The sequence below is a fragment of the Phyllobates terribilis genome, unplaced genomic scaffold (assembly GCF_046119375.1).
Source record: "Phyllobates terribilis strain yellow unplaced genomic scaffold, ASM4611937v1 Scaffold_7__3_contigs__length_470593459, whole genome shotgun sequence".
NCBI classification, from domain to species: Eukaryota; Metazoa; Chordata; class Amphibia; order Anura; family Dendrobatidae; genus Phyllobates; species Phyllobates terribilis.
Window position 1 is genome coordinate 23430296 of NW_027362767.1, and position 15077 is coordinate 23445372.

The window sequence follows — 15077 nt, forward strand, 5'->3', positions numbered from 1 at the left end:
ACTTCCCCCCCTTTTAATGCCCCATACAGGATGTCAGTTACCTCTCACCACAATATAATGCCCCATGCAGGATGTCACTTCCCCCCCAATAATGCCCCATGCAGGATGTCACCCCCCATATAATGCCCCATGCAGGATGTCACTTCCCCCCCATATAATGCTCTATGCAGGATGTCACTTCCCCCCCTTTTAATGCCCCATGCAGGGTGTCACCCCCCCTCCCTTATAATGCCCCATGCAGGATGTCACCCCCCCATATAATGCCCCATGCAGGATGTCACACACCCCCTCCCTTATAATGCCCCATGCAGGATGTCACCCTCCCTCCCTTATAATGCCCCATGCAGGATGTCACAACCCCCTCCCTTATAATGCCCCATGCAGGATGTCACTCCCCCTTCCAATTAATGCCCCATGCAAGATGTCACTTCCCCCCATATAATGCCCCATGCAGGATGTCACTTCCCCCCTTATAATTCCACATGCAGGATGTCACTCCCCCTTCCACATAATGCCCCATGCAAGATGTCACTTCCCCCCCATATAATGCCCCATGCAGGATGTCACTTACCCCCCATATAATGCCCCATGCAGGATGTCACTTCCCCCCATATAATGTCCCATGCAGGATGTCACTTACCCCCCATATAATGCCCCATGCAGGATGTCACTTCCCCCCATATAATGCCCAATGCATGAGGTCACTTCCCACCATATAATGCCCCATGCAGGATGTCACCTCCCCATATAATGCCCCATGCAGGATGTCACACACCCCCTCCCTTATAATGCCCCATGCAGGATGTCACCCTCCCTCCCTTATAATGCCCCATGCAGGATGTCACACCCCCCTCCCTTATAATGCCCCATGCAGGATGTCACTCCCCCTTCCACATAATGCCCCATGCAAGATGTCACTTCCCCCCATATAATGCCCCATGCAGGATGTCACTCCCCCCCATATAATGCCCCATGCAGGATGACACTTCCCCCCCATATAATGCCCCATGCAGGATGTCACTTACCCCCCATATAATGCCCCATGCAGGATGTCACTCCCCCCATATAATGCCCCATGCAGGATGTCACTTCCCCCCATATAATGCCCCATGCAGGATGTCACTTCCCCCCATATAATGCCCGATGCAGGATGTCACCTCTCACCCCCATATAATGCCCCATGCAGAATGTCACTTCCCCCCATATAATGCCCCATGCAGGAAGTCACTTCCCCCCCATATAATGTCCTATGCAGGATGTCACTTCTCCCCCCATATAATGCCCCATGGAGTATGTCACTTCTCCCCCCCATATAATGCCCCATGCAGAATGTCACGTCTCACCCCCATATAATGCCCCATGCAGGATGTCACTTTGCCCCCCATATAATGCCCCATGCAGGATGTCACTCCCCCATATAATGCCCCATGCAGGATGTCACTTACCTCCCTTTTAATGCCCCATGCAGGATGTCACCTCTCACCCCCATATAATGCCCCATGCAGATGTCACTTCCCCCCAATAATGCCCCATGCAGAATGTCACCCCCCATATAATGCCCCATGCAGGATGTCACTTCCCTCCCCATATAATGCCCTATGCAGGATGTCACTTCCCCTCCTTTTAATGCCCCATGCAGGATGTCACCCCCCCTCCCTTATAATGCCCCATGCAGGATGTCACCCCCCCATATAATGCCCCATGCAGGATGTCACACACCCCCTCCCTTATAATGCCCCATGCAGGATGTCACCCCCCCTCCCTTATAATGCCCCATGCAGGAGGTCACACACCCCCTTCCTTATAATTCCACATGCAGGATGTCACTCCCCCTTCCACATAATGCCCCATGCAAGATGTCACTTCCCCCCCATATATTGCCCCATGCAGTATGTCACTTCCCCCCCATATAATGCCCCATGCAGGATGTCACTTACCCCCATATAATGCCCCATGCAGGATGTCACTTACCCCCCATATAATGCCCCATGCAGGATGTCACTCCCCCATATAATGCCCCATGCAGGATGTCACTTCCCCCCATATAATGCCCCATGCAGGATGTCACTTCCCCCCATATAATGCCCAATGCAGGAGGTCACTTACCCCCATATAATGCCCCATGCAGGATGTGACCTCTCACCCCCATATAATGCCCCATGCAGAATGTCACTTCCCCCCATATAATGCCCCATGCAGGAAGTCACTTCCCCCCCATATAATGCCCTATGCAGGATGTCACTTCTCCCCCCATATAATGCCCCATGCAGGATGTCACTTCTCCCCCCCATATAATGCCCCATGCAGGATGTCACTTCCCCCCATATAATGCCCCATGCAGGATGTCACTTCCCCCCATATAATGCCCCATGCAGGATGTCAATTACCCCCCATATAATGCCCCATGCAGGATGTCGCTCCCCCCATATAATGCCCCATGCAGGATGTCACTTCCCCCCATATAATGCCCCATGCAGGATGTCACTCCCCCCCATATAATGCCCAATGCAGGATGTCGCTTCCCCCCATATAATGCCCCATGCAGGATGTCACCTCTCACGCCCATATAATGCCCCATGCAGGATGTCACTTCCCCCCATATAATGCCCAATGCAGGATGTCACTTCCCCCCTTATAATTCCACATGCAGGATGTCACTCCCCCTTCCATATAATGCCCCATGCAAGATGTCACTTCCCCCCCATATAATGCCCCATGCAGGATGTCACTTACCCCCCATATAATGCCCCATGCAGGATGTCACTTCCCCCCATATAATGTCCCATGCAGGATGTCACTTACCCCCCATATAATGCCCCATGCAGGATGTCACTCCCCCCATATAATGCCCCATGCAGGATGTCACTTCCCCCCATATAATGCCCCATGCAGGATGCCACTTCCCCCCATATAATGCCCAATGCATGAGGTCACTTCCCACCATATAATGCCCCATGCAGGATGTCACCTCTCACCCCCATATAATGCCCCATGCAGAATGTCACTTCCCCTCATATAATGCCCCATGCAGGAAGTCACTTCCCCCCCATATAATGCCCTATGCAGGATGTCACTTCTCCCCCCATATAATGCCCCATGCAGGATGTCACTTCTCCCCCCCATATAATGCCCCATGCAGGATGTCACTTCCCCCCATATAATGCCCCATGCAGGATGTCACTTCCCCCATATAATGCCCCATGCAGGATGTCACTTACCCCCATATAATGCCCCATGCAGGATGTCACTCCCCCCATATAATGCCCCATGCAGGATGTCACTTCCCCCCATATAATGCCTCATGCAGGATGTCACTTCCCCCCATATAATGCCCAATGCAGGATGTCGCTTCCCCCCATATAATGCCCCATGCAGGATGTCACCTCTGACCCCCATATAATGCCCCATGCAGAATGTCACGTCCCCTCATATAATGCCCCATGCAGGAAGTCATTTCCCCCCATATAATGCCCTGTGCAGGATGTCACTTCTCCCCCCATATAATGCCCCATGCAGGATGTCACTTCTCCCCCCCATATAATGCCCCATGCAGGATGTCACCTCTCCCCCCCATATAATGCCCCATGCAGGATGTCACTTTGCCCCCCATATAATGCCCCATGCAGGATGTCACTCCCCCATATAATGCCCCATGCAGGATGTCACTTCCCCCCCTTTTAATGCCCCATGCAGGATGTTACCTCTCACCTCCATATAATGCCCCATGCAGGATGTCACTTCCCCCCATATAATGCCCCATGCAGGAAGTCACTTCCCCCCCATATAATGCCCTATGCAGGATGTCACTTCTCCCCCATATAATGCCCCATGCAGGATGTCACTTTCCCCCCCATATAATGCCCCATGCAGGATGTCACCTCTCACCCCCATATAATGCCCCATGCAGAAGGTCACTTCCCCCCATATAATGCCGCATGCAGGAAGTCACTTCCCCCCATATAATTCCCTATGCAGGATGTCACTTCTCCCCCCATATAATGCCCCATGCAGGATGTCACTTCTCCCCCCCATATAATGCCCCATGCAAGATGTCACCTCTCCCCCCCATATAATGCCCCATGCAGGATGTCACTTTGCCCCCCATATAATGCCCCATGCAGGATGTCACCCCCCATATAATGTCCCATGCAGGATGTCATTTCCCCCCCTTTTAATGCCCCATGCAGGATGTCACTTCCCCCCATATAATGCCCCATGCAGGATGTCACTCCCCCCATATAATTCCCCATGCAGGATGTCACTTCTCCCCCCATATAATGCCCCATGCAGGATGTCACTTCTCCCCCTCATATAATGCACCATGCAGGATGTCACTCCCCCCATATAAAGCCCCATGCAGGATGTCACTTCTCCCCCCATATAATGCCCCATGCAGGATGTCACTTCTCCTCCCCATATAATGCCCCATGCAGGATGTCACCCCCCCATATAATGCCCCATGCAGGATGTCACCCCCTCTCTTTATAATGCCCCATGCAGGAGGTCACCCCCCCTCCTTTATAATGCCCCATGCAGGATGTCACATCCCCCTCCCTTATAATGCACTATGCAGGATGTCACCCCCCGTCCCTTATAATGCCCCATGCAGGATGTCACCACCCGTCCCTTATAATGCCCTATACAGGATGTCACCCCCCTCCCTTATAATACCCCATGCAGGATGTCACCCCCCCTCCCTTACAATGCCCCAAGCAGGATGTCACCCCCCTTATAATTCCCTATGCAGGATGTGACCCCCCTTATAATGCCCCATGCAGGATGTCACCCCCCCTCCCTAATAATGCCCCATGCAGGATGTCACCCCTCCCTTATAATGCCCCATGCAGGATGTCACCCCCCTCCCTAATAATGCCCCATGAAGGATGTCAGACCCCCCACCCCACCATATAATGCCCCATGCAGGATGTCACCTCTCGCCCCCATATAATGCTCCATGCAGGATGTCACTTCACCCCCATATAATTCCCCATGCAGGATGTCACTTCCCCTCATATAATGCCCCATGCAGGATGTCACCTCTCACCCCCATATAATGCCCCATGCAGAATGTCACTTCCCCTCATATAATGCCCCATGCAGGAAGTCACTTCCCCCTCATATAATGCGCTGTGCAGGATGTCACTTCTCCCCCCATATAATGCCCCATGCAGGATGTCACTTCCCCCCCCCATATAATGCACCATGCAGGATGTCACCTCTCCCCCCCATATAATGCCCCATGCAGGATGTCACTTTGCCCCCCATATAATGCCCCATGCAGGATGTCACTCCCCCATATAATGCCCCATGCAGGATGTCACTTCCCCCCCTTTTAATGCCCCATGCAGGATGTCACCTCTCACCCCCATATAATGCCCCATGCAGGATGTCACTTCCCCCCATATAATGCCCCACGCAGGAAGTCACTTCCCCCCATATAATGCCCTATGCAGGATGTCACTTCTCCCCCATATCATGCCCCATTCAGGATGTCACTTCCCCCACCATATAATGCCCCATGTAGGATGGTTCCTCTCACCCCCATATAATGCCGCATGCAGGAAGTCACTTCCCCCCATATAATGCCCTATGCAGGATGTCACTTCTCCCCCCATATAATGCCCCATGCAGGATGTCACTTCTCCCCTCCATATAATGCCCCATGCAAGATGTCACCTCTCCCCCCCATATAATGCCCCATGCAGGATGTCACTTTGCCCCCCATATAATGCCCCATGCAGGATGTCACCCCCCATATAATGTCCCATGCAGGATGTCATTTCCCCCCCTTTTAATGCCCCATGCAGGATGTCACTTCCCCCCATATAATGCCCCATGCAGGATGTCACTCCCCCCATATAATTCCCCATGCAGGATGTCACTTCTCCCCCCATATAATGCCCCATGCAGGATGTCACTTCTCCCCCTCATATAATGCACCATGCAGGATGTCACTCCCCCCATATAAAGCCCCATGCAGGATGTCACTTCTCCCCCCATATAATGCCCCATGCAGGATGTCACTTCTCCTCCCCATATAATGCCCCATGCAGGATGTCACCCCCCCATATAATGCCCCATGCAGGATGTCACCCCCTCTCTTTATAATGCCCCATGCAGGAGGTCACCCCCCCTCCTTTATAATGCCCCATGCAGGATGTCACATCCCCCTCCCTTATAATGCACTATGCAGGATGTCACCCCCCGTCCCTTATAATGCCCCATGCAGGATGTCACCACCCGTCCCTTATAATGCCCTATACAGGATGTCACCCCCCTCCCTTATAATACCCCATGCAGGATGTCACCCCCCCTCCCTTACAATGCCCCAAGCAGGATGTCACCCCCCTTATAATTCCCTATGCAGGATGTGACCCCCCCTTATAATGCCCCATGCAGGATGTCACCCCCCCTCCCTAATAATGCCCCATGCAGGATGTCACCCCTCCCTTATAATGCCCCATGCAGGATGTCACCCCCCTCCCTAATAATGCCCCATGAAGGATGTCAGACCCCCCACCCCACCATATAATGCCCCATGCAGGATGTCACCTCTCGCCCCCATATAATGCTCCATGCAGGATGTCACTTCACCCCCATATAATTCCCCATGCAGGATGTCACTTCCCCTCATATAATGCCCCATGCAGGATGTCACCTCTCACCCCCATATAATGCCCCATGCAGAATGTCACTTCCCCTCATATAATGCCCCATGCAGGAAGTCACTTCCCCCTCATATAATGCGCTGTGCAGGATGTCACTTCTCCCCCCATATAATGCCCCATGCAGGATGTCACTTCCCCCCCCCATATAATGCCCCATGCAGGATGTCACCTCTCCCCCCCATATAATGCCCCATGCAGGATGTCACTTTGCCCCCCATATAATGCCCCATGCAGGATGTCACTCCCCCATATAATGCCCCATGCAGGATGTCACTTCCCCCCCTTTTAATGCCCCATGCAGGATGTCACCTCTCACCCCCATATAATGCCCCATGCAGGATGTCACTTCCCCCCATATAATGCCCCACGCAGGAAGTCACTTCCCCCCATATAATGCCCTATGCAGGATGTCACTTCTCCCCCATATCATGCCCCATTCAGGATGTCACTTCCCCCACCATATAATGCCCCATGTAGGATGTAACCTCTCACCCCCATATAATGCCGCATGCAGGAAGTCACTTCCCCCCATATAATGCCCTATGCAGGATGTCACTTCTCCCCCCATATAATGCCCCATGCAGGATGTCACTTCTCCCCCCATATAATGCCCCATGCAGGATGTCACTTCTCCCCCCCATATAATGCCCCATGCAAGATGTCACCTCTCCCCCCCATATAATGCCCCATGCAGGATGTCACTTTGCCCCCCATATAATGCCCCATGCAGGATGTCACCCCCCCATATAATGCCCCATGCAGGATGTCACTTCCCCCCCTTTTAATGCCCCATGCAGGATGTCACTTCCCCCCATATAATGCCCCATGCAGGATGTCACTCCCCCCCATATAATTCCCCATGCAGGATGTCACTTCTCCCCCCATATAATTCCCCATGCAGGATGTCACTTCTCCCCCCCATATGATGCACCATGCAGGATGTCACTCCCCCCATATAAAGCCCCATGCAGGATGTCACTTTTCCCCCCATATAATGCCCCATGCAGGATGTCACTTCTCCTCCCCATATAATGCCCATGCAGGATGTCACCCCCCCATATAATGCACCATGCAGGAGGTCACCCCCCCTCCCTTATAATGCCCAATGCAGGATGTCACCCCCCCCTCCCTTATAATGCACTATGCAGGATGTCACTCCCCATCCCTTATAATGCCCTATGCAGGATGTCACCACCCGTCCCTTATAATGCCCTATACAGGATGTCACCCCCTCCCTTATAATACCCCATGCAGGATGTCACCCCCCTCCCTTACAATGCCCCAAGCAGGATGTCACCCCCCTTATAATTCCCTATGCAGGATGTGACCCCCCCTTATAATGCCCCATGCAGGATGTCACCCCCCCTCCCTAATAATGCCCCATGCAGGATGTCACCCCTCCCTTATAATGCCCCATGCAGGATGTCACCCCCCTCCCTAATAATGCCCCATGAAGGATGTCAGACCCCCCACCCCACCATATAATGCCCCATGCAGGATGTCACCTCTCACCCCCATATAATGCCCCATGCAGGATGTCACTTCACCCCCATATAATTCCCCATGCAGCCATGCAGGATGTCACTTTCCCCCCCATATAATGCCCTATGCAGGATGTCACTTCTCCCCCCATATAATGCCCCATGCAGGATGTCACTTCTCCCCCCCATATAATGCCCCATGCAGGATGTCACCTCTCTCCCCCATATAATGCCCCATGCAGGATGTCACTTTGCCCCCCATATATTGTCCCATGCAGGATGTCACTTCTGCCCCCCATATAATGCCCCATGCAGGATGTCACTCCCCCCATATAATGCCCCATGCAGGATGTCACTTCTCCCCCCATATAATGCCCCATGCAGGATGTCACTTCTCCTCCCCATATAATGCCCCATGCAGGGTGTCACCCCCCCATATAATGCCCCATGCAGGATGTCACCCCCCCTCCCTTATAATGCCCCATGCAGGATGTCACACCCCCCCCTCCCTTATAATGCCCTATGCAGGATGTCACCCCTCATCCCTTATAATGCCCTATGCAGGATGTCACCACCCGTCCCTTATAATGCCCTATACAGGATGTCACCTCCCCTCCCTTATAATGCCCCATGCAGGATGTCACCCCCTCCCTTATAATTCCCCATGCAGGATGTCACCCACCCTCCCTTATAATTCCCCAAGCAGGATGTCACCCCCCCTTATAATGCCCCATGCAGGATGTCACCCCCCTCCCTAATAATGTCCCATGCAGGATGTCACCCCTCCCATATAATGCCCCATGCAGGATGTCACCCCCCTCCCTAATAATGCCCCATGAAGGATGTCACCCCCCCACCCCGCCATATAATGCCCCATGCAGGATGTCACCTCTCACCCCCATATAATGCCCCATGCAGGATGTCACTTCCCCCCCATACAATGCCCCATGCAGGATGTCACTTTCCCCCCCCATATAATGCCCTATGCAGCATGTCACTTCTCCTCCCCATATAATGCCCCATGCAGGATGTCACTTTGCCCCCCATATAATGCCCCATGCAGGATGTCACTCCCCCCATATAATGCCCCATGCAGGATGTCACTTCTCCCCCCATATAATGCCCCATGCAGGATGTCACTTCTCCCCCAATATAATGCCCCATGCAGGATGTCACCCCCCATATAATGCCACTTGCAGGATGTCACCCCCCCTCCCTTATAATGCCCCATGCAGGATGTCACCCACCGTCCCTTATAATGCCCTATGCAGGATGTCACCCCCCGTCCCTTATAATGCCCTATGCAGGATGTCACCCCCCCTCCCTTATAATGCCCCATGCAGGATGTCACCCCCCCTCCCATATAATGCCCTATGCAGGATGTCACCCCCCTTCCTTATAATGCCCCATGCAGGATCTCACACCCCCCCTCCCTTATAATGCCCTATGCAGGATGTCACCCCTCATCCCTTATAATGCCCTATGCAGGATGTCACCACCCGTCCCTTATAATGCCCTATACAGGATGTCACCTCCCCTCCCTTATAATGCCCCATGCAGGATGTCACCCCCTCCCTTATAATTCCCCATGCAGGATGTCACCCACCCTCCCTTATAATTCCCCAAGCAGGATGTCACCCCCCCTTATAATGTCCCATGCAGGATGTCACCTCCCTCCCTAATAATGTCCCATGCAGGATGTCACCCCTCCCATATAATGCCCCATGCAGGATGTCACCCCCCTCCCTAATAATGCCCCATGAAGGATGTCACCCCCCACCCCGCCATATAATGCCCCATGCAGGATGTCACCTCTCACCCCCATATAATGCCCCATGCAGGATGTCACTTCCCCCCCATACAATGCCCCATGCAGGATGTCACTTCCCCCCCCCCATATAATGCCCTATGCAGCATGTCACTTCTCCTCCCCATATAATGCCCCATGCAGGATGTCACTTTGCCCCCCATATAATGCCCCATGCAGGATGTCACTCCCCCCATATAATGCCCCATGCAGGATGTCACTTCTCCCCCCATATAATGCCCCATGCAGGATGTCACTTCTCCCCCAATATAATGCCCCATGCAGGATGTCACCCCCCATATAATGCCCCTTGCAGGATGTCACTCCCCCTCCCTTATAATGCCCCATGCAGGATGTCACCCACCGTCCCTTATAATGCCCTATGCAGGATGTCACCCCCCCTTCCCTTATAATGCCCTATGCAGGATGTCACCCCCCCTCCCTTATAATGCCCCATGCAGGATGTCACCCCCCCTCCCTTATAATGCCCCATGCAGGATGTCACCCCCCCTCCCATATAATGCCCCATGCAGGATGTCACCCCCCTTCCTTATAATGCCCCATGCAGGATGTCACCCCCCCTCCCATATAATGCCCCATGCAGGATGTCACCCCCCTTCCTTATAATGCCCCATGCAGGATGTCACACCCCCCCTCCCAATACTCTTCTGGATATCTAAATGCTCTCTACCTGACTTCAGACGGGCCCGGACATGTAATGGCTTAAGCTGGGGGACACTTCTGGCACTGCAGGATCTGAGTCCCTGGCGGCGTAGTTTGTTACTGATGGTAGCATGTGTATCGTTGGTCCCAGCTCTCTGCAGGTCATTCACTAGGTCCCCCGTGTGGTTCTGGGATTTTTGCTCACCGTTCTTGAGATCATTTTGACCCCACGGGGTGAGATCTTGTGTGGAGCCCCAGATCGAGGGAGCTTATCAGTGGTCTTGTAGGTCTTCCATCTTCTAATTATTGCTCCCACAGTTGATTTCTTCACACCAAGCTGCTTGCCTATTGCAGATTCAGTCTTCCCAGCCTGGTGCAGGGCTACAATTTTGTTTCTGGTGTCCTTTGACAGCTCTTTGGTCTTCACCATAGTGGAGTTTGGAGTGTGACTGTTTGAGGTTGCGGACAGGTGTCTTTTATATTGATAACAAGTTCAAACAGGAGCCAGTACTACAGGTAATGAGTGGAGGACAGAGGAGCCAGTACTACAGGTAATGAGTGGAGGACAGAGGAGCCAGTACTACAGGTAATGAGTGGAGGACAGAGGAGCCAGTACTACAGGTAATGAGTGGAGGACAGAGGAGCCAGTACTACAGGTAATGAGTGGAGGACAGAGGAGCCAGTACTACAGGTAATGAGTGGAGGACAGAGGAGCCAGTACTACAGGTAATGAGTGGAGGACAGAGGAGCCAGTACTACAGGTAATGAGCGGAGGACAGAGGAGCCAGTACTACAGGTAATGAGTGGAGGACAGAGGAGCCAGTACTACAGGTAATGAGTGGAGGACAGAGGAGCCAGTACTACAGGTAATGAGCGGAGGACAGAGGAGCCAGTACTACAGGTAATGAGTGGAGGACAGAGGAGCCAGTACTACAGGTAATGAGCGGAGGACAGAGGAGCCAGTACTACAGGTAATGAGCGGAGGACAGAGGAGCCAGTACTACAGGTAATGAGTGGAGGACAGAGGAGCCAGTACTACAGGTAATGAGTGGAGGACAGAGGAGCCAGTACTACAGGTAATGAGTGGAGGACAGAGGAGCCAGTACTACAGGTAATGAGCGGAGGAAAGAGGAGCCAGTACTACAGGTAATGAGCGGAGGAAAGAGGAGCCAGTACTACAGGTAATGAGTGGAGGACAGAGGAGCCAGTACTACAGGTAATGAGTGGAGGACAGAGGAGCCAGTACTACAGGTAATGAGTGGAGGACAGAGGAGCCAGTACTACAGGTAATGAGTGGAGGACAGAGGAGCCAGTACTACAGGTAATGAGTGGAGGACAGAGGAGCCAGTACTACTGGTAATGAGTGGAGGACAGAGGAGCCAGTACTACAGGTAATGAGCGGAGGACAGAGGAGCCAGTACTACAGGTAATGAGCGGAGGACAGAGGAGCCAGTACTACAGGTAATGAGCGGAGGACAGAGGAGCCAGTACTACAGGTAATGAGCGGAGGACAGAGGAGCCAGTACTACAGGTAATGAGCGGAGGACAGAGGAGCCAGTACTACAGGTAATGAGTGGAGGACAGAGGAGCCAGTACTACAGGTAATGAGTGGAGGACAGAGGAGCCAGTACTACAGGTAATGAGTGGAGGACAGAGGAGCCAGTACTACAGGTAATGAGTGGAGGACAGAGGAGCCAGTACTACAGGTAATGAGTGGAGGACAGAGGAGCCAGTACTACAGGTAATGAGTGGAGGACAGAGGAGCCAGTACTACAGGTAATGAGTCGAGGACAGAGGAGCCAGTACTACAGGTAATGAGCGGAGGACAGAGGAGCCAGTACTACAGGTAATGAGCGGAGGACAGAGGAGCCAGTACTACAGGTAATGAGTGGAGGACAGAGGAGCCAGTACTACAGGTAATGAGTGGAGGACAGAGGAGCCAGTACTACAGGTAATGAGCGGAGGACAGAGGAGCCAGTACTACAGGTAATGAGTGGAGGACAGAGGAGCCAGTACTACAGGTAATGAGTGGAGGACAGAGGAGCCAGTACTACAGGTAATGAGTGGAGGACAGAGGAGCCAGTACTACAGGTAATGAGCGGAGGACAGAGGAGCCAGTACTACAGGTAATGAGCGGAGGACAGAGGAGCCAGTACTACAGGTAATGAGTGGAGGAAAGAGGAGCCAGTACTACAGGTAATGAGTGGAGGACAGAGGAGCCAGTACTACAGGTAATGAGCGGAGGACAGAGGAGCCAGTACTACAGGTAATGAGTGGAGGAAAGAGGAGCCAGTACTACAGGTAATGAGTGGAGGACAGAGGAGCCAGTACTACAGGTAATGAGTGGAGGACAGAGGAGCCAGTACTACAGGTAATGAGTGGAGGACAGAGGAGCCAGTACTACAGGTAATGAGCGGAGGACAGAGGAGCCAGTACTACAGGTAATGAGCGGAGGACAGAGGAGCCAGTACTACAGGTAATGAGTGGAGGAAAGAGGAGCCAGTACTACAGGTAATGAGTGGAGGACAGAGGAGCCAGTACTACAGGTAATGAGTGGAGGACAGAGGAGCCAGTACTACAGGTAATGAGTGGAGGAAAGAGGAGCCAGTACTACAGGTAATGAGTGGAGGACAGAGGAGCCAGTACTACAGGTAATGAGTGGAGGACAGAGGAGCCAGTACTACAGGTAATGAGTGGAGGAAAGAGGAGCCAGTACTACAGGTAATGAGTGGAGGACAGAGGAGCCAGTACTACAGGTAATGAGTGGAGGACAGAGGAGCCTCTTAAAGAAGAAGTTACAGGTCTGTGAGAGACAGAAATCTTGCTGGTTTGTAATTGACCAAATACTTATTTTCCACCAAAATTTGAAAAAAATTCTTTCCAAATCAGACAATGTGATTTCCAGGATTTGAGACCTATGATGTCAATTACAGGCCTCGCTCATCTTTTTAAGTAGGAGAACTTGCACAATTGGTGGCCGACTAAATACTTTTTGTCCCCACTGTTTGTGTATATTCAGTATATGTGTCTATGTGTATGTAATAAATGTGCCTGTGTATGTATAGTATGTGTACCTGTGTATGTGCCTGAGTGTATATTTAGTGTATGTGCCTGTGTGTAGATATAGTATATGCACCTGTGTGTGTATATAGTATGTGTACCTGTGTATATATATATATGTGTGTGTATATAGTATATGTGTATGTATGCTTGTGTGATCTGTGCGCTGCATTCGTGAGATGTGTGCGCTGTGCTCATGTGATGTTTATGATATATGCACTTTATTTGTGTGATGTATGTGCTGCGCGTGTGTGATGTATGTGCTACGCGCGTGTGACGTATGTGCTGTGCGTGTGTGATGTATGTGCTGCATTCGTAAGATGTGTACGCTGCATTCATGTGATATGCACACTGTGTTTGTGTAACATACTGAATGTGTGCGCTGTACTGATGTGACGTATGTGCCGTGTACTTTGTACTTTTATAACATGAGATTTTTTGCTGTGTCAAATAATATTACATAAAGGGGTTTCCTGTTTTAATCCTTTTAATGCCCTTAGGCTTACGCTAGGGAAAAACAATAAGATCAGGGATACTAATCCATCCTCCTCGGGGCCAGCAATTCCTCTTTCCTTCTGCACTTGTCTTTGATTTCAGGCTGCAGCCGGGACGTCATGAGTAAACAAGTGACCAATCAGTGAGCTCAGCAGTGAGGTCAAGGTAGTGGCACAAGCTGCTGAGCCCTGTGCTTGGCTCTAGTGGTCACATGTGACATTATCACTGCAGCCTGTAAACATAGACAGAGCAGTAGCAGAGAGACATCACTGGACCAGGTGTTAATGAGTAGTGTTAATCCTATTATTTTTTTTTCCCTAGCGCAAGCCGATGAGCACAAAAAAATTAAAATGGAAGATCCCTTTAAGGGGCCATACACAGCTCTTGCACAGAAGCTCTTTGCTCTCAGTGTCCGTCCCCTGCAGCCACTAACACTGATAGGGGCAGCTAGCGACAGGTGGACAGTCGTTAAAGGGACGATGTCAGCACAGATTGACTGTTCAAACCAAGCACAAGGGCTCGGGGCATCATGGCGGCCAAACATATAAGTGCACCCGCCCACCTGCTGCCAGTGACAGGCGGACAGTCAGCGACAGACGTACAGTCATTAACACCTATACAGATAGTCAGTGACAGGTGTACAGAGACTAACAGTCATAGAGACAGTCAGCAGCTGGCGGAGAGTCACTAACACAGGGAAAGTCAGCAACAGGCGTGTAAGCTCGAATGGCACAATGTCCTCCCGACTGGAAGCTAAATATCCTCCTGTTATAGGCCTGGTAGAGCGCCACCTCCTGGACGATGCAGCCCAGTTGGACCGGAGGTGGACAGAGATTGGACTAAAAGTCATTTTTTTTGTTTAGCGGATTCAGGTAAAACTGTAGCAAGTAAAAGACGACAAAC